We start from the raw sequence: 26,698 nt of genomic DNA, 5'->3' as shown, positions 1-26,698 counted from the left end.
CAATTTGTCTTTACTGGTTGCTGCAACAGGTGTGTTAAGATTTAGGCCTTTCTTACAGTGTTGCAAATATACTGTGTCGGCTACCAAACTAGGCCCCTGCTGTCTGTCAGCACTTGCTATTTAAATTGAAGCATTCAATGAGTAGTTCTGCCATACATACTGCATTTCTGACCGCAGGAATTCTTTTTTGAAACATTGTCTCCCTCTTGTGGACCACCGGTTTTTCAATGCGTTGTATTATATGCATTTTTAAAAGAAAAAAAGTAAGTAAAAATGGTGCCTGTGCTGATCTTGAATAGGCTTGTCTTGTCCATCTACACCTGTGTGTGTGTGAGCATTCTAATGCTTTTCACCAACCAGGTGCGCTGCCTGCAGTAGATAGAATCTTAGCACGGAACATTCATGTGCTGTCACAATGGGGCTGGCTGGAGGGTGTGGTCAAAGTAGGCGGAGTTATGCAGATTCAAAACGCGTCGTGCACAGCTTGAACAAACACTCACACACAGACAGACAGACAGACAGACACACACACTCTCCGTCTCTCACACACAGACACACATACACAGCAGAACTGTCATTGACAGCAGAACTGTCATTGAGAAGGCCTCCCTCCAGAGTTTCTGAAAATGTCCTCCCTGCGGCAATCTTTTGCTCTGTCTCCACAATGGGTATTGGTGGTAGGCCTTGGTGCGGCCCACGGGGCGCAGCGGCTTCGGTATCGCTTCTCGGCCTTTTGGCTAAGATCAAGTGTAGTATCTGTTCTTATCAGTTTAATATCTGATACGTCCCCTATTTGGGGACCATATATTAAATGGATTTTTGGAACAGGGAGATGGAAGAAGAGCTTGCTCTGTCCACTCCACGCATTGACCCGTTATTGCAGTATCTCCGGGACCAGTGCACTCCTTCTCTGATCCAGTTTCTAAAAACAGATTGAATTGAAATCAGCGCGAGTTGTCTTTTAACCCTTTATGGGAATTGATTTCAGGGTCAAAGAAGCACTTTTCTCAGGCCAAGTGTAGCATTTTGTTTGATTTCTCCTGGCCAATTGCAACATTTTCTGCGCCTTGCCTGGCCTTGCTTTCACCTATGTCTGTCAAACATTGCATTGCATTCAATATGCAATCAATCAATCAATCAATCAATCAATCAATCAATTTGTCTTTACTGGTTGCTGCAACAGGTGTGTTAAGATTTAGGCCTTTCTTACAGTGTTGCAAATATACTGTGTCGGCTACCAAACTAGGCCCCTGCTGTCTGTCAGCACTTGCTATTTAAATTGAAGCATTCAATGAGTAGTTCTGCCATACATACTGCATTTCTGACCGCAGGAATTCTTTTTTGAAACATTGTCTCCCTCTTGTGGACCACCGGTTTTTCAATGCGTTGTATTATATGCATTTTTAAAAGAAAAAAAGTAAGTAAAAATGGTGCCTGTGCTGATCTTGAATAGGCTTGTCTTGTCCATCTACACCTGTGTGTGTGTGAGCATTCTAATGCTTTTCACCAACCAGGTGCGCTGCCTGCAGTAGATAGAATCTTAGCACGGAACATTCATGTGCTGTCACAATGGGGCTGGCTGGAGGGTGTGGTCAAAGTAGGCGGAGTTATGCAGATTCAAAACGCGTCGTGCACAGCTTGAACAAACACTCACACACAGACAGACAGACAGACAGACACACACACTCTCCGTCTCTCACACACAGACACACATACACAGCAGAACTGTCATTGACAGCAGAACTGTCATTGAGAAGGCCTCCCTCCAGAGTTTCTGAAAATGTCCTCCCTGCGGCAATCTTTTGCTCTGTCTCCACAATGGGTATTGGTGGTAGGCCTTGGTGCGGCCCACGGGGCGCAGCGGCTTCAGTATCGCTTCTCGGCCTCATGGCTGCGATCAATCAGTCTAACTGAGAGATTGTAGTCAGGTCGGGTGCTTTCGGTACCCTCTCTCTCGGCCTGGGGGGATCGCTCCTCTTCGGAGGGGCTTCACCCCCCTGCTGCTATAGGGAGAGAGGATTAGTCCGGAGCAACGAGTTGCGATCGCCTTAAGAGGGCGCTAGCCTTTTTTTGTGTGTTTACAGCTGGAGTTCTTTTTCGGAAGGATGCCGGCTGCACTTACCTTTGCATCGGGAGAACCCCGGATGAGGAACACGGTCCGTATCGAGGTCTTGGAGAGATACAGGAAGGAGAAAGAAATCCGCTACGTTTGCAACACCGTCCTTCTTGGGATCCTGGAGTTCGGCAGAGAGGACATCTTCTGTTTTCAGGACAATGAGCAGAAAGGTACTTATACTATTACCTTTAGGAGCCATGGTTGTTGTCAGCAGTTGGTCCAAAAGGTGAATGACAACATCTGTGCAGATGAACTGGAGGGCCTGGTCTTCTCCCTGCTTTTCGTCCAAGAGGAGGTACAAATGATTGTTTTCTTTCCAAATCCTTTTGTTGAAGTATTGGACATTTTAACCTGTTTGCGTCGCTATTGCGATGAAGTAACCTTTCAAGGGAATGTTAAAAACGCCGTTGGTTTCTGGTGTGGCAAGCGGAAATTCCTGGTGCGGCTGAAGAAAAATCCTGAGGGCTTTGGAGGAACAGAGCATCCCCCCTCTACCATCACCATTGGGAAGAGCCGTGGCTACTTATTCTACACAGGTATGCCTATGTATTGCAGGAACTGTGGCAAGATGGGGCATACCCAAGGTAATTGTGTGGAAAGAAGGGCATTCCGCTGCAATAATTGTGGCCAACTCGGACACTTAATGAAGGATTGCCCTCAAAAGAAGGCTTGTAACCTATGCGGGGAGGATGGACATATGTTCCGAGGATGCCCACATAGGACCAAAGTCCGTACGTATGCAGAGGCGGCTGAGAGACCCGTGCCAAGGCAGGAACCAGCTATTGTCCCGGTCCATGCTGTGCTGAATATCCCAGAGACCGGAGTAAGGCCTGAGCCAAGTCCCACTGTTCCTACAGCAGGGGAGGCGGCTGAGAAGGCCAAGGGCGCAGAGGAGAAGGTGGGGACGGAGCAGGAGTGTGGTGGCCCTCAGGGAGGCCCTCCTGTGTCGAAGTCCCGGAAAAAGGGCGGAGGGCGGACCACCCAGAGACTGGAGCAGGGGGACTCTCCCGTTGGGGAGGTAACCCTTGTGTCGAAGGTCTCGAATGAGACTGGTGTGTTGGAGCAGAGCGCCCCCACTATGTTGGCGGTGGGGGGCACTGTGGCGAAGACCCCAGTCTTTCCCAGGGACTCGAGCCAGCAGACCACAGTTTTTTCTCCTACAGGTGATGGTGTGGATACGGTCATCGTGTCAGATCTGGAGGTCCCCCAGGAAGTAAGAGGCCATGTAGCTATCACAGAGGACGACTGCACGAGTGAGCTGTCTGAGCCGTCTGGAAAGAAGCTGCGGGGGGATACTCTTCTGGAGGCCAATCCAGAATCTCCGGATGTGTGTTTTCCCAGCGGAGACATGTGGCTGAACACGGACTCTTCTGGGTATCCACTGCCTGGTTCCTCGGATCCCCAGAACATTGACTCTCTTCCTTCACTGCCAGAAGTGATTGATGATTACATGGAAACCATTGAGGATAGCTCTCCTCCCCCATGACATAAATGCCATCCATGAGGTGTCTCTCACTTAATGTGAGATCTCTAAAGAGCCCTGTCCGCAGGGCTGCTCTTTTTGATTTTTTTGAAACATTAGACTTTGACATATGTTTTTTACAGGAGTGTGGTCTGCAGCATGGAATCCGGTATAACGAGATAAAAAAGGACTGGAAACTAGGGCCCTCTGTATGGTCGGGCTCAAACGAGAACAAGTCTGCTGGTGTGGGTCTGCTCTGCCGAGGTAATAACATCATCATCTCCTCTGTTACTGAGATTGTACCCGGCAGAGCTATCCTAGTACATTTGTGTTTTAATAATTTTAATTTCCGTGTCATTAATGTGTACGCTCCACCAGATAAACAGGAGCGTATACGTTTGTTTGAAATTTTACCGGTTTTCTGTGTAGGGTCATCTCCTCTCTTAATAGCCGGGGATTTTAATTGCCTGAATGTGAATGAGCGCCGAGGAGGGGGTGACCCAATCCGTAAGATAGATAAGTCGTGTTTTTTACTAAATAGCTTGCAGACTGATTTTAAGTTATGCGATGCCTGGAGGTCGCTTTCGCCGACGGACCCAGGATTTACATGGTCCGGTCGGGGAGTGGCTTCCAGGATCGATTTTATGTTTTTATCTGAGGATTTTAGCCCTGTACAATTTGTTTTAATGCCTAATTTATTCTCTGATCATAAAATTTTAAGCTTAAAGATAGAGTATCAAGGAGAGCTGAGGATAAATAGAGGTTTATGGCGCCTGGGAGTCCATTTGCTGGAAGACCCTCAGGTGAGGTCAGACTTCTGTAACGCCTACCAGGAATGGAGACAGCTAAGGCCTCCATATATTAAAATCCTATCCTGGTGGGAAGTGATCAAAGATAAAATAAGGTTTTTTTTTATCAGGGCTGGAAAGAGGAAGGCGCGGCTGAAAAAGCAGATTTATGTAAATTTAAATATGAGACTGCAAACTCTCCATAAATTTAAAGAGATAGGACTAGAGGTGGAAGATGATATTGCAAGCCTAAAAACTGAAATACAATTGTGCCTAGATCAAAAAGGTAAAGAAATAATTTTTAATTCCAAAGTGAAACATTTAGAAGAAGGTGAGAAGTGTACACGTTTCTTTTTTAAAAAAGTGATGGAGAAAAAGGAGACGATCACCTGTCTTGATGGAGAAACAACTGTGGAAGGTATGAAGAAGGTGGCTTTTAATTTTTATAGAGACCTTTTTAGTAAAAAAAGTGTAAATAATGTGTTTTTACAAGATGCTCTTAATATCCTAGATTTTAAGTTAAGTTCTGTAGACCAGGGGTTTTTAATAGATGATGTCAGCATGGAAGAACTTTTTAGTGTTTTTAAAAGTTTTTCAAAAGGGAAAGCCCCAGGAGCAGATGGTCTACCTGTTGAATTTTATTTGACTTTTTGGGATGTTTTAAAGGAGGATCTTTTAGCACTTTTTAAAGAGGTTTTTATGTGTTCAGAGCTGCCGAAGTCATGGAGGAGGGGGATAGTGTCCTTAATTTATAAGAAAAAGGGCGCTCGTGATGACCTCAAGAATTGGAGGCCTATCACCCTCCTCAACATGGATTATAAAGTTTTAGCCAAAATTATTGCTTGTCGTTTTAAAACTGTTATTAATAAACTGATACAACCCGAACAAGTATGTGGAGTACCAGGGAGGAATATTGCTGAGATTTTAAATGTGATCAGAGATGTAATATGGTACTCTAGGGATAGAAGTCAGAGCCTGGCCCTGTTGGCGCTGGACTTTGAAAAGGCGTTTGACAGGGTCTCGCATGAGTATCTTTTTAAAGTTTTAAAACAAATGGCGATCCCCGACATGTTTTTATCTCGTATTATGATTTTATATAATAATGTGTTTTCTCAAATTTCTGTCAATGGCTTTTTAACAGATTTTATCCCGTTGGAATCCGGAGTGAAGCAGGGGTGTCCATTATCCCCAATTCTTTTTATTTGTGCTATGGAACCCCTGCTGTGTATGATCCGGAGAGACAAAGTGGTCCGAGGGGTTCCTATTCCGGGTGGAGGAGGGGCCCAAGTCAAAGTATTTGCCTACATGGATGATGTTACTGCCATCTGTACAGATCCTGCTTCACTCCGGAGAGTGGTAATGTGCACCAATTTTTTTAGTCAGGCTTCAGGTTTTAAAATGAATTTTAATAAAACTGAATGTTTGATTTTGGGTTCCTGGGATACAAATGACCTACCAGCAGTGAAATTGAAGCACGACAATGTTAAAATCTTGGGAATTGTATTTGACGCTAAAAATGATGGACACGTGAGCTGGGAGGAGGTACAACATAAAATAGTGAAAAAACTCTCCTTCTGGAATTTGAGAAGCTTGTCAATTGAGGGAAAAATTTTAATCATTAAATCTGTTTTGTTGCCAATGATGCTTTATATTGCCATGGTATATCCCCCTTCTGAGTTGATGCTAAAAAAACTAACTCGATGTATCTTTATGTTCATTTGGGGATCAAAAATGGAAAAGCTGAGGCGAACGGAGATGTATAAAAAACAACAAAATGGAGGAAAAGATGTCCCTGACTTGCATCTGTATTTGTATGTAAATTTCTTTTGTTTTTGTTTTAAAGTTTTTAACACTAATTCTACTTTTAGTCTGTTTTTAAAATATACTTGTGGTTTTATTTTTAAAAAATGGTTCAGACCATGTTTATCAGCACCCATTTTATTATGCCCGCCCAAGCATTTTATTGTTTTAGAAAAGGTGATAAGGACTCATAAATTAAAGGACTTGGATGCCGATCTCCTTCTGGACAGAAGAAAATTGATGGTTCATCTGAGAAGAGAAGAAGGAGTGTCCCCTGTGAGCAACTTCTCATGGAGTAGATCCAAGCGTGTGTGGAGGAACGTCTTTGGGAAATTCTTGGCCAACATTCACAAAGACCTTGCATGGATGGCTGCCCGCCAGTGCCTCCCAACCAGAGACTTCCAGCATAGGAGAGGCCTGGCGGCGCGGGCAAAGTGCCCAAGAGACTCTTGCCGAGAGGATGAGACTGTTTTACACCTTTTTTGGAACTGCTGTTTTGCACAAGAACTTTGGGGGAGATTTGGGATACTTTTAAAATGGGTATGTGGTCTTAAAGATTTTAGCTATGAGTATGTTTTATATGGACTTTTTAATTGCCCCACTACACACCAGTTCAAAATATGCTGGTGTATAATAAACTGTGCCAAAAATGCAATCTGGAAAGTGAGAAACATTCTACTTTTTAACCGTGATTTTATCTCTGTTAATGATTGTATTAAATTGGCTTTTAGTGAAATGTTTATTTATTTTTTAAAGGATGTTAAAGATGTGGGGAAGAAAGAAGCGAATCGTAGATGGTGTTTTTATATGTGGAATACTGTTTTATATTAAGTTGTTTCATGTTGTTGTATTTTATTATTGTAATTTTTTATGTTTCTTTTGCACAAAAGGTTTCAAATTTTCTTGTTCTATGTCTTATGACTAAATAAAATTTTGTTGAAACCTTATCTGTTCTTATCAGTTTAATATCTGATACGTCCCCTATTTGGGGACCATATATTAAATGGATTTTTGGAACAGGGAGATGGAAGAAGAGCTTGCTCTGTCCACTCCACGCATTGACCCGTTATTGCAGTATCTCCGGGACCAGTGCACTCCTTCTCTGATCCAGTTTCTAAAAACAGATTGAATTGAAATCAGCGCGAGTTGTCTTTTAACCCTTTATGGGAATTGATTTCAGGGTCAAAGAAGCACTTTTCTCAGGCCAAGTGTAGCATTTTGTTTGATTTCTCCTGGCCAATTGCAACATTTTCTGCGCCTTGCCTGGCCTTGCTTTCACCTATGTCTGTCAAACATTGCATTGCATTCAATATGCAATCAATCAATCAATCAATCAATCAATCAATCAATTTGTCTTTACTGGTTGCTGCAACAGGTGTGTTAAGATTTAGGCCTTTCTTACAGTGTTGCAAATATACTGTGTCGGCTACCAAACTAGGCCCCTGCTGTCTGTCAGCACTTGCTATTTAAATTGAAGCATTCAATGAGTAGTTCTGCCATACATACTGCATTTCTGACCGCAGGAATTCTTTTTTGAAACATTGTCTCCCTCTTGTGGACCACCGGTTTTTCAATGCGTTGTATTATATGCATTTTTAAAAGAAAAAAAGTAAGTAAAAATGGTGCCTGTGCTGATCTTGAATAGGCTTGTCTTGTCCATCTACACCTGTGTGTGTGTGAGCATTCTAATGCTTTTCACCAACCAGGTGCGCTGCCTGCAGTAGATAGAATCTTAGCACGGAACATTCATGTGCTGTCACAATGGGGCTGGCTGGAGGGTGTGGTCAAAGTAGGCGGAGTTATGCAGATTCAAAACGCGTCGTGCACAGCTTGAACAAACACTCACACACAGACAGACAGACAGACAGACACACACACTCTCCGTCTCTCACACACAGACACACATACACAGCAGAACTGTCATTGACAGCAGAACTGTCATTGAGAAGGCCTCCCTCCAGAGTTTCTGAAAATGTCCTCCCTGCGGCAATCTTTTGCTCTGTCTCCACAATGGGTATTGGTGGTAGGCCTTGGTGCGGCCCACGGGGCGCAGCGGCTTCGGTATCGCTTCTCGGCCTCTTGGCTAAGATCAAGTGTAGGATTTTCTTGCATTTGGTCGAAGTTCTTTAGGTGCCTGGGGTACCCCGCCTCTCGGCCTTGGGTGCGGGTCCCACTCTTGTAGTGGGATCCAATCCCTTGTCGCTATTGGGAGGTGGGCTTAGTCCCTGGGCAACGAGTTGCGATCGCCCTAGCCAGGTAGTCTTTGGATTACTTGGTGCTCTTCATTGTTGCGGAACACCCCCGTTTGTTGTTGCGGAACACCCCTGTGTTGTTTCCCTGTAGCCATGGACCCAGATCCTGGTGATGTTCCGGCCTATGCTCTTCTGAAGCATACGGTCCGGATCTATTTTGAGAAAGGTGGAGGAGATGGCCGTGGACTGAAATTCGTGGTTGGCAATATTCTGGAGAAGGCTCTTTCAGTCCGGAAACACGAAATCCTGGCCATCCAGGACTATCCGAGGCGTGGTGTCTATGATGTTACCTTCACCGGAGAAGGTATCCACCAGCATGTTTGCGACCAAGTCATCTCCCCTGATGCGATTATCCGGAAAAACCCTGAGCTTAAAGGGGTTAAATTTGCCATCCACGATTTAGAAGAGACCAGGCTCTTAATTGTTAAAATCTATTCACCCCATATGCAAGAGAGCGAAATTGGAAGATACCTGTTGGGTTTCTTTAAAAAAGTTACTTGTTTGGGGAAGATTTTAAATGAATGCGGCATTTGGACCTCCAAATGGAGGTATGTTGTAACCTGTGTTAAAAATGCCACAAAACCAGGAGGAGTAGATTTACCACCAGCTCGTTTTAAAATTGGCAAAACGAATGGCGACCTCTATTTTAATGGCATGCCACCCTTCTGTAGAAAATGTAAACTATATGGACATTCAAATTGTGACCCTACCTGTGCAAAATGTGGAAGCCAGGAACACAGAACTGAACAATGCCAGACAGAGAATGTGTGTACAATTTGTCTTGTAAAAGGTCATTCTTTTTCCTTTTGTCCAAATAGAAACAAGTCAAAAGGAGTGCAACCAGAGCAAGAGCAGCCTCCGGCCCCCCGCCAACCCTCGGCTGGTTCTGCTGTCCCCGAGTCAAAGGAGGGTGAGGAGGAGTCGATGGACGAGTCCAACGAGGTACCTGGTACAGGTGAGGATGGCTATACTGAAGTGAGAAACGAGAAAGCGAGACGCAGGAGGGAACGGCAGAAGGAGAGCAGGCAGCAAAAAGAGGACCCCGCAGAGGGTACAGTGGCTCCTGCCAAAAGCCAACCCTCGTCTCTGCGATCTTCCGGGACAACTCATGGGCGCGAAAAATCGGACTCTAAAAGGAGGAAAATCCAGGAAAAAACAGGTGGCGCATCAAGGGAAGTACCCCCACAGGAACCCCCTGATGGAGGTGGGAAACCCGAAGAGATGCCCATGGAGGAGCAGGAAACCCCACCCTCTTCAGAGATGGAGAGGGAGACTGGGGTGACTGCCTCAGTCGTTCCTGTGACTCCGGTCAGAGAACAGCCGGCCCCTGAGCTCGATCTGACCCCTCCGATTGGTTCCCCGGAGGGGGGACCAATGGGAGATCAGGAGCAGGGATGGGAGCTGGCCTGCCTGACAAAGGAGACAGTACCAATGGATAATGAGTTCGTCCCGGGAAGTATATGGCCATCCGAAGTCCTGTCGGATGAAGGGTCCTCCGTGGTCTCTTCCCTCGTGACCGTCGACGGCAGGACCGAACCCTCCGATGATGACTTATAACCAGCTGAGGTAAGAGTTTTTTGAATTCCGTACCTTTTCATTTTCTCTTATGGCGGGGATTTCCGGAATCTCCCTCAACGCTAGAGGGATCAAAACAAAACCCAGGAGGTTGGCGCTGTTTGAGTTTATGTACACCTTGTCGGCATCTGTTTTCTTCTTACAGGAATGCAACATTCCACATTCCTTAAATTATAATAAGTATGAAACAGATTGGCCACATGGACCCTCAGTGTGGTCAGGATCTAATGAATCCAGGTCAGCAGGGGTCGCCATTCTTTTTAAAGGTAATGTTTTTATTGACTCTGTGCAGGAGGTTTTACCAGGCAGGATTTTATTGGTTAAAGCTTTTATTGATGGTTTTAAATGGCAGTTTTTAAATTTTTATGGATCTACTGACAAAAATGAAAGAGCAAAAATGTTAGAAATGTTACCCCTTTTTATCAATGACTCCGATCCTCTTATTTTAGCAGGTGATTTTAATTGTATTATGGGTGGGGAGAAAAGATTCTCCAATGCAGTGAGTAGAAACTATGACAAAACCTCTTTTATGCTCAGAAATGTTGTACAGGATTTTAAACTTACTGATTGTTTTAAGGAATGCAATACGAACCTCCCTGCTGAAGAGTGGGTAACCTGGAGCAATGTGAACTGCAGCTCCAGAATTGATTTTATTTTTTGTTCTAATTCCATACTGCCTTTTAAATGCGAGCTTTTAACCAATGTTTTTTCAGACCACAAACTTTTACTTTTTAATGTTAAATATGATGATTTTAAGAAAAAAGGTAAAAGTGCCTGGAAGCTAAATATCTCTCTTTTAGATGATCCAGAAATTTTAATTGGTTTTAAGGAATTTTATATAAATTGCAAGCAAACCAGAAATCCCCATACCCCTATTAGTAGGTGGTGGGAAAAAATGAAGAAAAATATTAAAAATTTCTTCATTAAAGCCGGAATACAAAAAGCTAAAGAAAAGAGAGAGATTTACAACCTCCTAAATACCCGTCTGCAAACCCTCTATAAACTGCGAGAACACGACATAGATGTAGATAAAGATATAATTAATCTTAAAACTGAAATATCAAGATGCTTGGAACAAAGGGGGAAGCAATTAATCTTCCACTCTAAAGTCCAGCATGTAGAAGAAAACGAAACCTGTTCCCGGTATTTCTTTAAAAATATGGTTGGGAAAAGGGTATTTATTAATTCTTTGGAGGGAGAAAATGAAATAGAGGGTATTTTAAATAAAGTCCACCAATTTTATGCTGACCTTTTTAATACAAAAATTATAGACAGTAGTTTTATGGAAAGCTCTATGGAGGAAATCACTACCATTTTAGACCCAGTGTCACAAAATTTTTTATTGCAGGATCTGAGCGAGGAAGAGGTGGCTGAAACAATTAAAAGTTTTAAAACAGGAAAAGTCCCCGGGCCAGACGGTATTCCTATAGAATTTTATTCCACATTTTATGAGCTTTTACAAGAAGATCTTTTAAATATTTTAAGTGAGGTTTTTAATACAAAAACTCTCCCCACCTCTTGGAAAAAGGGTGAGGTCTCCCTTATACATAAGAAAGGGGACAAAACGGATATAAAAAATTGGAGACCAATAACCCTTTTAAACTGTGACTATAAAATGATGGCCAAAATTTGTGCAAACAGACTCAAAAAAGTGGTGGGAAACATAGTACATCCTAACCAGGTCTGTGGTATACCAGAGAGAAGCACATGGGAAAACCTAAATCTTATCAAAGACATAATTGATGACACTAAATCAAGGGGAGGTGGAGTGGCGGTTTTATCCCTTGATTTTGAAAAAGCCTTTGATAGAGTATCTCACGAGTTCCTTTTTAATGTTTTAAGTAAAATGGGTATACCAGAGGGGTTTTTATTGTCACTTAAGGCATTTTATAAAGACTGCACAAGCAAGATCGTCGTAAATGGTTTTAAAACAAAAGACGTGGTTTTAAAATCTGGGGTTAAGCAGGGTTGTCCCCTGTCCCCACTTTTATTTATTTGTGCCCTTGAGCCCCTGCTATGTACCCTGAGGAGGGATAAACAAATCCGGGGAATCCCACTGCCTGGTGGAGGGGGTCTGGAGGCAAAAGTCACAGGTTATATGGATGATGTAGCCATAATATGCAGGGATTCCCCTTCTATACAAAAAGCCTTAAGGCAGGTGGAGTTTTTCTGCTGTGGGTCTGGTTTTAAGTTAAATTTTAACAAAAGTTCTATTTTAAAGGTTGGCAATGTGGTTTTAACAGATATCCAAGTCCCGGAGAGGGACTCTGTTCAAATTTTAGGTATAATTTTTAATGAAGAAAATAAAGGCACAGAAAGCTGGAATATGGTGGCTCAAAAGGTAAATCAGAAATTGTGCATGTGGAATTTGAGAAAATTGACTATGGAGGGGAAAATTTTAATCATTAAAATGGTCATTCTGCCGCTTTTATTATATTTAAGCCTGGTCTTCCCTCCTCCAAACGGCATTTTTAACAAAATAATCAAAGCTTGTTTTACCTTTTATTGGAGTTCCAAGATGGAAAAACTAAAGAGAGAGCTGGTGGTAAAATCCAAAGGTAATGGTGGCAAAGATTTCCCAGATTTTAGAGCTTTTGTTTTAATCCGTTTCTTTGTCCTGTGTTTTAATTCCCTTTTTAAAAATTGTTATTGGTCATATTTTATCCGTTTTAACATTGGTTTTTTTATGAGGCGCCTGGGGTGGTTTGAAACAGTTTTAAATTCCCCATATGCTTTTAATACACCCGAAAATTATAAAATTTTAGGTACCATTGTTAACACATATGACCTAAAGGGTATAAACACAGAGGCCCTAGGGGATAGTAAAAAAATCTTAAAGGACCTCAAAGGAAAAGAACAAGTGACACAAATTGGGAATTTTAATGACCCTAAGTGTGTAGAAATATGGAAAAATGTTAATGCCTCTTACCTTTTTAATTCCCAGAAGGACCTGGCCTGGAGCTGTGTGCATGATTGTCTTCCATGCCGGGCATTCCAACACCGAAGGAGACTCGTGAGATCCGCCAAATGCCCAAGAGAGGACTGCCAAGGAGAAGAAACAGTACGACACATAGTTTGGACTTGTCAATTCACAAGACAAATATGGACAAAAATGTTTCCCTTGCTCCAGAAAGTGACTGGTTTAAAAGACTTAAGTTTTGACACTGTTTTATTTGGTGACATGGAATGCCCCAACGCAAGTAAGAGGATCATTGCATGGAAGACAATCAGCACCATCAAAGAAGCTCTATGGAAGGCCAGGAACATCCTTCTTTTTAAACATGATGTTTTATCTGTGAAAGACGTTTTATCATTGGCTTTTAGTGAGTTGTATATTTATTATTTATTAGACAAGAAAAAGAATCTTTTACTGTCAAAGCAATGGTTGGTAGAGGAGTGGAATACCATAATTTGAATGCCACCATTAATGCATATTATTGGCCGATGCCTGTACATTACTTGTTTTATTTGCATGTAACATTAAAAAAAAAAAAAAAAAAAAAAAAAAAAAAAAAATTCTGTTTTTGATCAATATGTTACAAATGCTTCAAAAATGTAAAATACTGTACATATACGTCTTTTATCTGTAAATTAAAACATTAATAAACGGGTGTACCTAAAGTTGGGTACTTCCAAGTTAAAAAAAAAATCTGTTCTTATCAGTTTAATATCTGATACGTCCCCTATTTGGGGACCATATATTAAATGGATTTTTGGAACAGGGAGATGGAAGAAGAGCTTGCTCTGTCCACTCCACGCATTGACCCGTTATTGCAGTATCTCCGGGACCAGTGCACTCCTTCTCTGATCCAGTTTCTAAAAACAGATTGAATTGAAATCAGCGCGAGTTGTCTTTTAACCCTTTATGGGAATTGATTTCAGGGTCAAAGAAGCACTTTTCTCAGGCCAAGTGTAGCATTTTGTTTGATTTCTCCTGGCCAATTGCAACATTTTCTGCGCCTTGCCTGGCCTTGCTTTCACCTATGTCTGTCAAACATTGCATTGCATTCAATATGCAATCAATCAATCAATCAATCAATCAATCAATCAATTTGTCTTTACTGGTTGCTGCAACAGGTGTGTTAAGATTTAGGCCTTTCTTACAGTGTTGCAAATATACTGTGTCGGCTACCAAACTAGGCCCCTGCTGTCTGTCAGCACTTGCTATTTAAATTGAAGCATTCAATGAGTAGTTCTGCCATACATACTGCATTTCTGACCGCAGGAATTCTTTTTTGAAACATTGTCTCCCTCTTGTGGACCACCGGTTTTTCAATGCGTTGTATTATATGCATTTTTAAAAGAAAAAAAGTAAGTAAAAATGGTGCCTGTGCTGATCTTGAATAGGCTTGTCTTGTCCATCTACACCTGTGTGTGTGTGAGCATTCTAATGCTTTTCACCAACCAGGTGCGCTGCCTGCAGTAGATAGAATCTTAGCACGGAACATTCATGTGCTGTCACAATGGGGCTGGCTGGAGGGTGTGGTCAAAGTAGGCGGAGTTATGCAGATTCAAAACGCGTCGTGCACAGCTTGAACAAACACTCACACACAGACAGACAGACAGACAGACACACACACTCTCCGTCTCTCACACACAGACACACATACACAGCAGAACTGTCATTGACAGCAGAACTGTCATTGAGAAGGCCTCCCTCCAGAGTTTCTGAAAATGTCCTCCCTGCGGCAATCTTTTGCTCTGTCTCCACAATGGGTATTGGTGGTAGGCCTTGGTGCGGCCCACGGGGCGCAGCGGCTTCGGTATCGCTTCTCGGCCTTTTGGCTAAGATCAAGTGTAGTATCTGTTCTTATCAGTTTAATATCTGATACGTCCCCTATTTGGGGACCATATATTAAATGGATTTTTGGAACAGGGAGATGGAAGAAGAGCTTGCTCTGTCCACTCCACGCATTGACCCGTTATTGCAGTATCTCCGGGACCAGTGCACTCCTTCTCTGATCCAGTTTCTAAAAACAGATTGAATTGAAATCAGCGCGAGTTGTCTTTTAACCCTTTATGGGAATTGATTTCAGGGTCAAAGAAGCACTTTTCTCAGGCCAAGTGTAGCATTTTGTTTGATTTCTCCTGGCCAATTGCAACATTTTCTGCGCCTTGCCTGGCCTTGCTTTCACCTATGTCTGTCAAACATTGCATTGCATTCAATATGCAATCAATCAATCAATCAATCAATCAATCAATCAATTTGTCTTTACTGGTTGCTGCAACAGGTGTGTTAAGATTTAGGCCTTTCTTACAGTGTTGCAAATATACTGTGTCGGCTACCAAACTAGGCCCCTGCTGTCTGTCAGCACTTGCTATTTAAATTGAAGCATTCAATGAGTAGTTCTGCCATACATACTGCATTTCTGACCGCAGGAATTCTTTTTTGAAACATTGTCTCCCTCTTGTGGACCACCGGTTTTTCAATGCGTTGTATTATATGCATTTTTAAAAGAAAAAAAGTAAGTAAAAATGGTGCCTGTGCTGATCTTGAATAGGCTTGTCTTGTCCATCTACACCTGTGTGTGTGTGAGCATTCTAATGCTTTTCACCAACCAGGTGCGCTGCCTGCAGTAGATAGAATCTTAGCACGGAACATTCATGTGCTGTCACAATGGGGCTGGCTGGAGGGTGTGGTCAAAGTAGGCGGAGTTATGCAGATTCAAAACGCGTCGTGCACAGCTTGAACAAACACTCACACACAGACAGACAGACAGACAGACACACACACTCTCCGTCTCTCACACACAGACACACATACACAGCAGAACTGTCATTGACAGCAGAACTGTCATTGAGAAGGCCTCCCTCCAGAGTTTCTGAAAATGTCCTCCCTGCGGCAATCTTTTGCTCTGTCTCCACAATGGGTATTGGTGGTAGGCCTTGGTGCGGCCCACGGGGCGCAGCGGCTTCGGTATCGCTTCTCGGCCTTTTGGCTAAGATCAAGTGTAGTATCTGTTCTTATCAGTTTAATATCTGATACGTCCCCTATTTGGGGACCATATATTAAATGGATTTTTGGAACAGGGAGATGGAAGAAGAGCTTGCTCTGTCCACTCCACGCATTGACCCGTTCAGTATCTCCGGGACCAGTGCACTCCTTCTCTGATCCAGTTTCTAAAAACAGATTGAATTGAAATCAGCGCGAGTTGTCTTTTAACCCTTTATGGGAATTGATTTCAGGGTCAAAGAAGCACTTTTCTCAGGCCAAGTGTAGCATTTTGTTTGATTTCTCCTGGCCAATTGCAACATTTTCTGCGCCTTGCCTGGCCTTGCTTTCACCTATGTCTGTCAAACATTGCATTGCATTCAATATGCAATCAATCAATCAATCAATCAATCAATCAATCAATTTGTCTTTACTGGTTGCTGCAACAGGTGTGTTAAGATTTAGGCCTTTCTTACAGTGTTGCAAATATACTGTGTCGGCTACCAAACTAGGCCCCTGCTGTCTGTCAGCACTTGCTATTTAAATTGAAGCATTCAATGAGTAGTTCTGCCATACATACTGCATTTCTGACCGCAGGAATTCTTTTTTGAAACATTGTCTCCCTCTTGTGGACCACCGGTTTTTCAATGCGTTGTATTATATGCATTTTTAAAAGAAAAAAAGTAAGTAAAAATGGTGCCTGTGCTGATCTTGAATAGGCTTGTCTTGTCCATCTACACCTGTGTGTGTGTGAGCATTCTAATGCTTTTCACCAACCAGGTGCGCTGCCTGCAGTAGATAGAATCTTAGCACGGAACATTCATGTGCTGTCACAATGGGGCTGGCTGGAGGGTGTGGTCAAAGTAGGCGGAGTTATGCAGATTCAAAACGCGTCGTGCACAGCTTGAACAAACACTCACACACAGACAGACAGACAGACAGACACACACACTCTCCGTCTCTCACACACAGACACACATACACAGCAGAACTGTCATTGACAGCAGAACTGTCATTGAGAAGGCCTCCCTCCAGAGTTTCTGAAAATGTCCTCCCTGCGGCAATCTTTTGCTCTGTCTCCACAATGGGTATTGGTGGTAGGCCTTGGTGCGGCCCACGGGGCGCAGCGGCTTCGGTATCGCTTCTCGGCCTTTTGGCTAAGATCAAGTGTAGTATCTGTTCTTATCAGTTTAATATCTGATACGTCCCCTATTTGGGGACCATATATTAAATGGATTTTTGGAACAGGGAGATGGAAGAAGAGCTTGCTCTGTCCACTCCACGCATTGACCCGTTATTGCAGTATCTCCGGGACCAGTGCACTCCTTCTCTGATCCAGTTTCTAAAAACAGATTGAATTGAAATCAGCGCGAGTTGTCTTTTAACCCTTTATGGGAATTGATTTCAGGGTCAAAGAAGCACTTTTCTCAGGCCAAGTGTAGCATTTTGTTTGATTTCTCCTGGCCAATTGCAACATTTTCTGCGCCTTGCCTGGCCTTGCTTTCACCTATGTCTGTCAAACATTGCATTGCATTCAATATGCAATCAATCAATCAATCAATCAATCAATCAATCAATTTGTCTTTACTGGTTGCTGCAACAGGTGTGTTAAGATTTAGGCCTTTCTTACAGTGTTGCAAATATACTGTGTCGGCTACCAAACTAGGCCCCTGCTGTCTGTCAGCACTTGCTATTTAAATTGAAGCATTCAATGAGTAGTTCTGCCATACATACTGCATTTCTGACCGCAGGAATTCTTTTTTGAAACATTGTCTCCCTCTTGTGGACCACCGGTTTTTCAATGCGTTGTATTATATGCATTTTTAAAAGAAAAAAAGTAAGTAAAAATGGTGCCTGTGCTGATCTTGAATAGGCTTGTCTTGTCCATCTACACCTGTGTGTGTGTGAGCATTCTAATGCTTTTCACCAACCAGGTGCGCTGCCTGCAGTAGATAGAATCTTAGCACGGAACATTCATGTGCTGTCACAATGGGGCTGGCTGGAGGGTGTGGTCAAAGTAGGCGGAGTTATGCAGATTCAAAACGCGTCGTGCACAGCTTGAACAAACACTCACACACAGACAGACAGACAGACAGACACACACACTCTCCGTCTCTCACACACAGACACACATACACAGCAGAACTGTCATTGACAGCAGAACTGTCATTGAGAAGGCCTCCCTCCAGAGTTTCTGAAAATGTCCTCCCTGCGGCAATCTTTTGCTCTGTCTCCACAATGGGTATTGGTGGTAGGCCTTGGTGCGGCCCACGGGGCGCAGCGGCTTCGGTATCGCTTCTCGGCCTCTTGGCTAAGATCAAGTGTAGGATTTTCTTGCATTTGGTCGAAGTTCTTTAGGTGCCTGGGGTACCCCGCCTCTCGGCCTTGGGTGCGGGTCTCACTCTTGTAGTGGGATCCAATCCCTTGTCGCTATTGGGAGGTGGGCTTAGTCCCTGGGCAACGAGTTGCGATCGCCCTAGCCAGGTAGTCTTTGGATTACTTGGTGCTCTTCATTGTTGCGGAACACCCCCGTTTGTTGTTGCGGAACACCCCTGTGTTGTTTCCCTGTAGCCATGGACCCAGATCCTGGTGATGTTCCGGCCTATGCTCTTCTGAAGCATACGGTCCGGATCTATTTTGAGAAAGGTGGAGGAGATGGCCGTGGACTGAAATTCGTGGTTGGCAATATTCTGGAGAAGGCTCTTTCAGTCCGGAAACACGAAATCCTGGCCATCCAGGACTATCCGAGGCGTGGTGTCTATGATGTTACCTTCACCGGAGAAGGTATCCACCAGCATGTTTGCGACCAAGTCATCTCCCCTGATGCGATTATCCGGAAAAACCCTGAGCTTAAAGGGGTTAAATTTGCCATCCACGATTTAGAAGAGACCAGGCTCTTAATTGTTAAAATCTATTCACCCCATATGCAAGAGAGCGAAATTGGAAGATACCTGTTGGGTTTCTTTAAAAAAGTTACTTGTTTGGGGAAGATTTTAAATGAATGCGGCATTTGGACCTCCAAATGGAGGTATGTTGTAACCTGTGTTAAAAATGCCACAAAACCAGGAGGAGTAGATTTACCACCAGCTCGTTTTAAAATTGGCAAAACGAATGGCGACCTCTATTTTAATGGCATGCCACCCTTCTGTAGAAAATGTAAACTATATGGACATTCAAATTGTGACCCTACCTGTGCAAAATGTGGAAGCCAGGAACACAGAACTGAACAATGCCAGACAGAGAATGTGTGTACAATTTGTCTTGTAAAAGGTCATTCTTTTTCCTTTTGTCCAAATAGAAACAAGTCAAAAGGAGTGCAACCAGAGCAAGAGCAGCCTCCGGCCCCCCGCCAACCCTCGGCTGGTTCTGCTGTCCCCGAGTCAAAGGAGGGTGAGGAGGAGTCGATGGACGAGTCCAACGAGGTACCTGGTACAGGTGAGGATGGCTATACTGAAGTGAGAAACGAGAAAGCGAGACGCAGGAGGGAACGGCAGAAGGAGAGCAGGCAGCAAAAAGAGGACCCCGCAGAGGGTACAGTGGCTCCTGCCAAAAGCCAACCCTCGTCTCTGCGATCTTCCGGGACAACTCATGGGCGCGAAAAATCGGACTCTAAAAGGAGGAAAATCCAGGAAAAAACAGGTGGCGCATCAAGGGAAGTACCCCCACAGGAACCCCCTGATGGAGGTGGGAAACCCGAAGAGATGCCCATGGAGGAGCAGGAAACCCCACCCTCTTCAGAGATGGAGAGGGAGACTGGGGTGACTGCCTCAGTCGTTCCTGTGACTCCGGTCAGAGAACAGCCGGCCCCTGAGCTCGATCTGACCCCTCCGATTGGTTCCCCGGAGGGGGGACCAATGGGAGATCAGGAGCAGGGATGGGAGCTGGCCTGCCTGACAAAGGAGACAGTACCAATGGATAATGAGTTCGTCCCGGGAAGTATATGGCCATCCGAAGTCCTGTCGGATGAAGGGTCCTCCGTGGTCTCTTCCCTCGTGACCGTCGACGGCAGGACCGAACCCTCCGATGATGACTTATAACCAGCTGAGGTAAGAGTTTTTTGAATTCCGTACCTTTTCATTTTCTCTTATGGCGGGGATTTCCGGAATCTCCCTCAACGCTAGAGGGATCAAAACAAAACCCAGGAGGTTGGCGCTGTTTGAGTTTATGTACACCTTGTCGGCATCTGTTTTCTTCTTACAGGAATGCAACATTCCACATTCCTTAAATTATAATAAGTATGAAACAGATTGGCCACATGGACCCTCAGTGTGGTCAGGATCTAATGAATCCAGGTCAGCAGGGGTCGCCATTCTTTTTAAAGGTAATGTTTTTATTGACTCTGTGCAGGAGGTTTTACCAGGCAGGATTTTATTGGTTAAAGCTTTTATTGATGGTTTTAAATGGCAGTTTTTAAATTTTTATGGATCTACTGACAAAAATGAAAGAGCAAAAATGTTAGAAATGTTACCCCTTTTTATCAATGACTCCGATCCTCTTATTTTAGCAGGTGATTTTAATTGTATTATGGGTGGGGAGAAAAGATTCTCCAATGCAGTGAGTAGAAACTATGACAAAACCTCTTTTATGCTCAGAAATGTTGTACAGGATTTTAAACTTACTGATTGTTTTAAGGAATGCAATACGAACCTCCCTGCTGAAGAGTGGGTAACCTGGAGCAATGTGAACTGCAGCTCCAGAATTGATTTTATTTTTTGTTCTAATTCCATACTGCCTTTTAAATGCGAGCTTTTAACCAATGTTTTTTCAGACCACAAACTTTTACTTTTTAATGTTAAATATGATGATTTTAAGAAAAAAGGTAAAAGTGCCTGGAAGCTAAATATCTCTCTTTTAGATGATCCAGAAATTTTAATTGGTTTTAAGGAATTTTATATAAATTGCAAGCAAACCAGAAATCCCCATACCCCTATTAGTAGGTGGTGGGAAAAAATGAAGAAAAATATTAAAAATTTCTTCATTAAAGCCGGAATACAAAAAGCTAAAGAAAAGAGAGAGATTTACAACCTCCTAAATACCCGTCTGCAAACCCTCTATAAACTGCGAGAACACGACATAGATGTAGATAAAGATATAATTAATCTTAAAACTGAAATATCAAGATGCTTGGAACAAAGGGGGAAGCAATTAATCTTCCACTCTAAAGTCCAGCATGTAGAAGAAAACGAAACCTGTTCCCGGTATTTCTTTAAAAATATGGTTGGGAAAAGGGTATTTATTAATTCTTTGGAGGGAGAAAATGAAATAGAGGGTATTTTAAATAAAGTCCACCAATTTTATGCTGACCTTTTTAATACAAAAATTATAGACAGTAGTTTTATGGAAAGCTCTATGGAGGAAATCACTACCATTTTAGACCCAGTGTCACAAAATTTTTTATTGCAGGATCTGAGCGAGGAAGAGGTGGCTGAAACAATTAAAAGTTTTAAAACAGGAAAAGTCCCCGGGCCAGACGGTATTCCTATAGAATTTTATTCCACATTTTATGAGCTTTTACAAGAAGATCTTTTAAATATTTTAAGTGAGGTTTTTAATACAAAAACTCTCCCCACCTCTTGGAAAAAGGGTGAGGTCTCCCTTATACATAAGAAAGGGGACAAAACGGATATAAAAAATTGGAGACCAATAACCCTTTTAAACTGTGACTATAAAATGATGGCCAAAATTTGTGCAAACAGACTCAAAAAAGTGGTGGGAAACATAGTACATCCTAACCAGGTCTGTGGTATACCAGAGAGAAGCACATGGGAAAACCTAAATCTTATCAAAGACATAATTGATGACACTAAATCAAGGGGAGGTGGAGTGGCGGTTTTATCCCTTGATTTTGAAAAAGCCTTTGATAGAGTATCTCACGAGTTCCTTTTTAATGTTTTAAGTAAAATGGGTATACCAGAGGGGTTTTTATTGTCACTTAAGGCATTTTATAAAGACTGCACAAGCAAGATCGTCGTAAATGGTTTTAAAACAAAAGACGTGGTTTTAAAATCTGGGGTTAAGCAGGGTTGTCCCCTGTCCCCACTTTTATTTATTTGTGCCCTTGAGCCCCTGCTATGTACCCTGAGGAGGGATAAACAAATCCGGGGAATCCCACTGCCTGGTGGAGGGGGTCTGGAGGCAAAAGTCACAGGTTATATGGATGATGTAGCCATAATATGCAGGGATTCCCCTTCTATACAAAAAGCCTTAAGGCAGGTGGAGTTTTTCTGCTGTGGGTCTGGTTTTAAGTTAAATTTTAACAAAAGTTCTATTTTAAAGGTTGGCAATGTGGTTTTAACAGATATCCAAGTCCCGGAGAGGGACTCTGTTCAAATTTTAGGTATAATTTTTAATGAAGAAAATAAAGGCACAGAAAGCTGGAATATGGTGGCTCAAAAGGTAAATCAGAAATTGTGCATGTGGAATTTGAGAAAATTGACTATGGAGGGGAAAATTTTAATCATTAAAATGGTCATTCTGCCGCTTTTATTATATTTAAGCCTGGTCTTCCCTCCTCCAAACGGCATTTTTAACAAAATAATCAAAGCTTGTTTTACCTTTTATTGGAGTTCCAAGATGGAAAAACTAAAGAGAGAGCTGGTGGTAAAATCCAAAGGTAATGGTGGCAAAGATTTCCCAGATTTTAGAGCTTTTGTTTTAATCCGTTTCTTTGTCCTGTGTTTTAATTCCCTTTTTAAAAATTGTTATTGGTCATATTTTATCCGTTTTAACATTGGTTTTTTATGAGGCGCCTGGGGTGGTTTGAAACAGTTTTAAATTCCCCATATGCTTTTAATACACCCGAAAATTATAAAATTTTAGGTACCATTGTTAACACATATGACCTAAAGGGTATAAACACAGAGGCCCTAGGGGATAGTAAAAAAATCTTAAAGGACCTCAAAGGAAAAGAACAAGTGACACAAATTGGGAATTTTAATGACCCTAAGTGTGTAGAAATATGGAAAAATGTTAATGCCTCTTACCTTTTTAATTCCCAGAAGGACCTGGCCTGGAGCTGTGTGCATGATTGTCTTCCATGCCGGGCATTCCAACACCGAAGGAGACTCGTGAGATCCGCCAAATGCCCAAGAGAGGACTGCCAAGGAGAAGAAACAGTACGACACATAGTTTGGACTTGTCAATTCACAAGACAAATATGGACAAAAATGTTTCCCTTGCTCCAGAAAGTGACTGGTTTAAAAGACTTAAGTTTTGACACTGTTTTATTTGGTGACATGGAATGCCCCAACGCAAGTAAGAGGATCATTGCATGGAAGACAATCAGCACCATCAAAGAAGCTCTATGGAAGGCCAGGAACATCCTTCTTTTTAAACATGATGTTTTATCTGTGAAAGACGTTTTATCATTGGCTTTTAGTGAGTTGTATATTTATTATTTATTAGACAAGAAAAAGAATCTTTTACTGTCAAAGCAATGGTTGGTAGAGGAGTGGAATACCATAATTTGAATGCCACCATTAATGCATATTATTGGCCGATGCCTGTACATTACTTGTTTTATTTGCATGTAACATTAAAAAAAAAAAAAAAAAAAAAAAAAAAAAAAAATTCTGTTTTTGATCAATATGTTACAAATGCTTCAAAAATGTAAAATACTGTACATATACGTCTTTTATCTGTAAATTAAAACATTAATAAACGGGTGTACCTAAAGTTGGGTACTTCCAAGTTAAAAAAAAAAAAAAATCTGTTCTTATCAGTTTAATATCTGATACGTCCCCTATTTGGGGACCATATATTAAATGGATTTTTGGAACAGGGAGATGGAAGAAGAGCTTGCTCTGTCCACTCCACGCATTGACCCGTTATTGCAGTATCTCCGGGACCAGTGCACTCCTTCTCTGATCCAGTTTCTAAAAACAGATTGAATTGAAATCAGCGCGAGTTGTCTTTTAACCCTTTATGGGAATTGATTTCAGGGTCAAAGAAGCACTTTTCTCAGGCCAAGTGTAGCATTTTGTTTGATTTCTCCTGGCCAATTGCAACATTTTCTGCGCCTTGCCTGGCCTTGCTTTCACCTATGTCTGTCAAACATTGCATTGCATTCAATATGCAATCAATCAATCAATCAATCAATCAATCAATCAATTTGTCTTTACTGGTTGCTGCAACAGGTGTGTTAAGATTTAGGCCTTTCTTACAGTGTTGCAAATATACTGTGTCGGCTACCAAACTAGGCCCCTGCTGTCTGTCAGCACTTGCTATTTAAATTGAAGCATTCAATGAGTAGTTCTGCCATACATACTGCATTTCTGACCGCAGGAATTCTTTTTTGAAACATTGTCTCCCTCTTGTGGACCACCGGTTTTTCAATGCGTTGTATTATATGCATTTTTAAAAGAAAAAAAGTAAGTAAAAATGGTGCCTGTGCTGATCTTGAATAGGCTTGTCTTGTCCATCTACACCTGTGTGTGTGTGAGCATTCTAATGCTTTTCACCAACCAGGTGCGCTGCCTGCAGTAGATAGAATCTTAGCACGGAACATTCATGTGCTGTCACAATGGGGCTGGCTGGAGGGTGTGGTCAAAGTAGGCGGAGTTATGCAGATTCAAAACGCGTCGTGCACAGCTTGAACAAACACTCACACACAGACAGACAGACAGACAGACACACACACTCTCCGTCTCTCACACACAGACACACATACACAGCAGAACTGTCATTGACAGCAGAACTGTCATTGAGAAGGCCTCCCTCCAGAGTTTCTGAAAATGTCCTCCCTGCGGCAATCTTTTGCTCTGTCTCCACAATGGGTATTGGTGGTAGGCCTTGGTGCGGCCCACGGGGCGCAGCGGCTTCGGTATCGCTTCTCGGCCTTTTGGCTAAGATCAAGTGTAGTATCTGTTCTTATCAGTTTAATATCTGATACGTCCCCTATTTGGGGACCATATATTAAATGGATTTTTGGAACAGGGAGATGGAAGAAGAGCTTGCTCTGTCCACTCCACGCATTGACCCGTTATTGCAGTATCTCCGGGACCAGTGCACTCCTTCTCTGATCCAGTTTCTAAAAACAGATTGAATTGAAATCAGCGCGAGTTGTCTTTTAACCCTTTATGGGAATTGATTTCAGGGTCAAAGAAGCACTTTTCTCAGGCCAAGTGTAGCATTTTGTTTGATTTCTCCTGGCCAATTGCAACATTTTCTGCGCCTTGCCTGGCCTTGCTTTCACCTATGTCTGTCAAACATTGCATTGCATTCAATATGCAATCAATCAATCAATCAATCAATCAATCAATCAATTTGTCTTTACTGGTTGCTGCAACAGGTGTGTTAAGATTTAGGCCTTTCTTACAGTGTTGCAAATATACTGTGTCGGCTACCAAACTAGGCCCCTGCTGTCTGTCAGCACTTGCTATTTAAATTGAAGCATTCAATGAGTAGTTCTGCCATACATACTGCATTTCTGACCGCAGGAATTCTTTTTTGAAACATTGTCTCCCTCTTGTGGACCACCGGTTTTTCAATGCGTTGTATTATATGCATTTTTAAAAGAAAAAAAGTAAGTAAAAATGGTGCCTGTGCTGATCTTGAATAGGCTTGTCTTGTCCATCTACACCTGTGTGTGTGTGAGCATTCTAATGCTTTTCACCAACCAGGTGCGCTGCCTGCAGTAGATAGAATCTTAGCACGGAACATTCATGTGCTGTCACAATGGGGCTGGCTGGAGGGTGTGGTCAAAGTAGGCGGAGTTATGCAGATTCAAAACGCGTCGTGCACAGCTTGAACAAACACTCACACACAGACAGACAGACAGACAGACACACACACTCTCCGTCTCTCACACACAGACACACATACACAGCAGAACTGTCATTGACAGCAGAACTGTCATTGAGAAGGCCTCCCTCCAGAGTTTCTGAAAATGTCCTCCCTGCGGCAATCTTTTGCTCTGTCTCCACAATGGGTATTGGTGGTAGGCCTTGGTGCGGCCCACGGGGCGCAGCGGCTTCGGTATCGCTTCTCGGCCTTTTGGCTAAGATCAAGTGTAGTATCTGTTCTTATCAGTTTAATATCTGATACGTCCCCTATTTGGGGACCATATATTAAATGGATTTTTGGAACAGGGAGATGGAAGAAGAGCTTGCTCTGTCCACTCCACGCATTGACCCGTTATTGCAGTATCTCCGGGACCAGTGCACTCCTTCTCTGATCCAGTTTCTAAAAACAGATTGAATTGAAATCAGCGCGAGTTGTCTTTTAACCCTTTATGGGAATTGATTTCAGGGTCAAAGAAGCACTTTTCTCAGGCCAAGTGTAGCATTTTGTTTGATTTCTCCTGGCCAATTGCAACATTTTCTGCGCCTTGCCTGGCCTTGCTTTCACCTATGTCTGTCAAACATTGCATTGCATTCAATATGCAATCAATCAATCAATCAATCAATCAATCAATTTGTCTTTACTGGTTGCTGCAACAGGTGTGTTAAGATTTAGGCCTTTCTTACAGTGTTGCAAATATACTGTGTCGGCTACCAAACTAGGCCCCTGCTGTCTGTCAGCACTTGCTATTTAAATTGAAGCATTCAATGAGTAGTTCTGCCATACATACTGCATTTCTGACCGCAGGAATTCTTTTTTGAAACATTGTCTCCCTCTTGTGGACCACCGGTTTTTCAATGCGTTGTATTATATGCATTTTTAAAAGAAAAAAAGTAAGTAAAAATGGTGCCTGTGCTGATCTTGAATAGGCTTGTCTTGTCCATCTACACCTGTGTGTGTGTGAGCATTCTAATGCTTTTCACCAACCAGGTG

The 26,698-nt window shown here is 42.6% G+C and overlaps 8 non-coding genes and 1 pseudogene across 8 annotated transcripts; all 9 read left to right on the top strand.

The window, feature by feature from the left end:
* Positions 1–717: 717 nt before the first annotated feature.
* LOC143770895 (U2 spliceosomal RNA) lies at positions 718–908 on the top strand. Its single transcript, XR_013214801.1, has one exon. It is a non-coding gene; the product is annotated as a U2 spliceosomal RNA (small nuclear RNA).
* A 6,157-nt stretch (positions 909–7,065) lies between these two features.
* On the top strand, positions 7,066–7,266 carry LOC143771269 (U2 spliceosomal RNA; annotated as a pseudogene).
* A 6,339-nt stretch (positions 7,267–13,605) lies between these two features.
* On the top strand, positions 13,606–13,795 carry LOC143771303 (U2 spliceosomal RNA). Its single transcript, XR_013215070.1, has one exon. It is a non-coding gene; the product is annotated as a U2 spliceosomal RNA (small nuclear RNA).
* A 963-nt stretch (positions 13,796–14,758) lies between these two features.
* Positions 14,759–14,949, top strand: LOC143770894 (U2 spliceosomal RNA). The gene has a single exon (XR_013214800.1). It is a non-coding gene; the product is annotated as a U2 spliceosomal RNA (small nuclear RNA).
* Positions 14,950–15,912: 963 nt separating this feature from the next.
* Positions 15,913–16,099, top strand: LOC143771052 (U2 spliceosomal RNA). The gene has a single exon (XR_013214948.1). It is a non-coding gene; the product is annotated as a U2 spliceosomal RNA (small nuclear RNA).
* A 963-nt stretch (positions 16,100–17,062) lies between these two features.
* Positions 17,063–17,253, top strand: LOC143770893 (U2 spliceosomal RNA). Its single transcript, XR_013214799.1, has one exon. It is a non-coding gene; the product is annotated as a U2 spliceosomal RNA (small nuclear RNA).
* Positions 17,254–23,594: 6,341 nt separating this feature from the next.
* Positions 23,595–23,785, top strand: LOC143770663 (U2 spliceosomal RNA). The gene has a single exon (XR_013214689.1). It is a non-coding gene; the product is annotated as a U2 spliceosomal RNA (small nuclear RNA).
* Positions 23,786–24,748: 963 nt separating this feature from the next.
* Positions 24,749–24,939, top strand: LOC143770892 (U2 spliceosomal RNA). Its single transcript, XR_013214798.1, has one exon. It is a non-coding gene; the product is annotated as a U2 spliceosomal RNA (small nuclear RNA).
* A 963-nt stretch (positions 24,940–25,902) lies between these two features.
* On the top strand, positions 25,903–26,093 carry LOC143770887 (U2 spliceosomal RNA). Its single transcript, XR_013214793.1, has one exon. It is a non-coding gene; the product is annotated as a U2 spliceosomal RNA (small nuclear RNA).
* Positions 26,094–26,698: the final 605 nt, after the last annotated feature.

The sequence above is a fragment of the Ranitomeya variabilis genome, chromosome 4 (assembly GCF_051348905.1).
Source record: "Ranitomeya variabilis isolate aRanVar5 chromosome 4, aRanVar5.hap1, whole genome shotgun sequence".
In the NCBI taxonomy this organism is placed as follows: Eukaryota; Metazoa; Chordata; class Amphibia; order Anura; family Dendrobatidae; genus Ranitomeya; species Ranitomeya variabilis.
The sequence above is the reverse complement of the archived record's forward strand: the minus strand, read 5'-3'. Positions and strand labels throughout refer to the sequence as shown.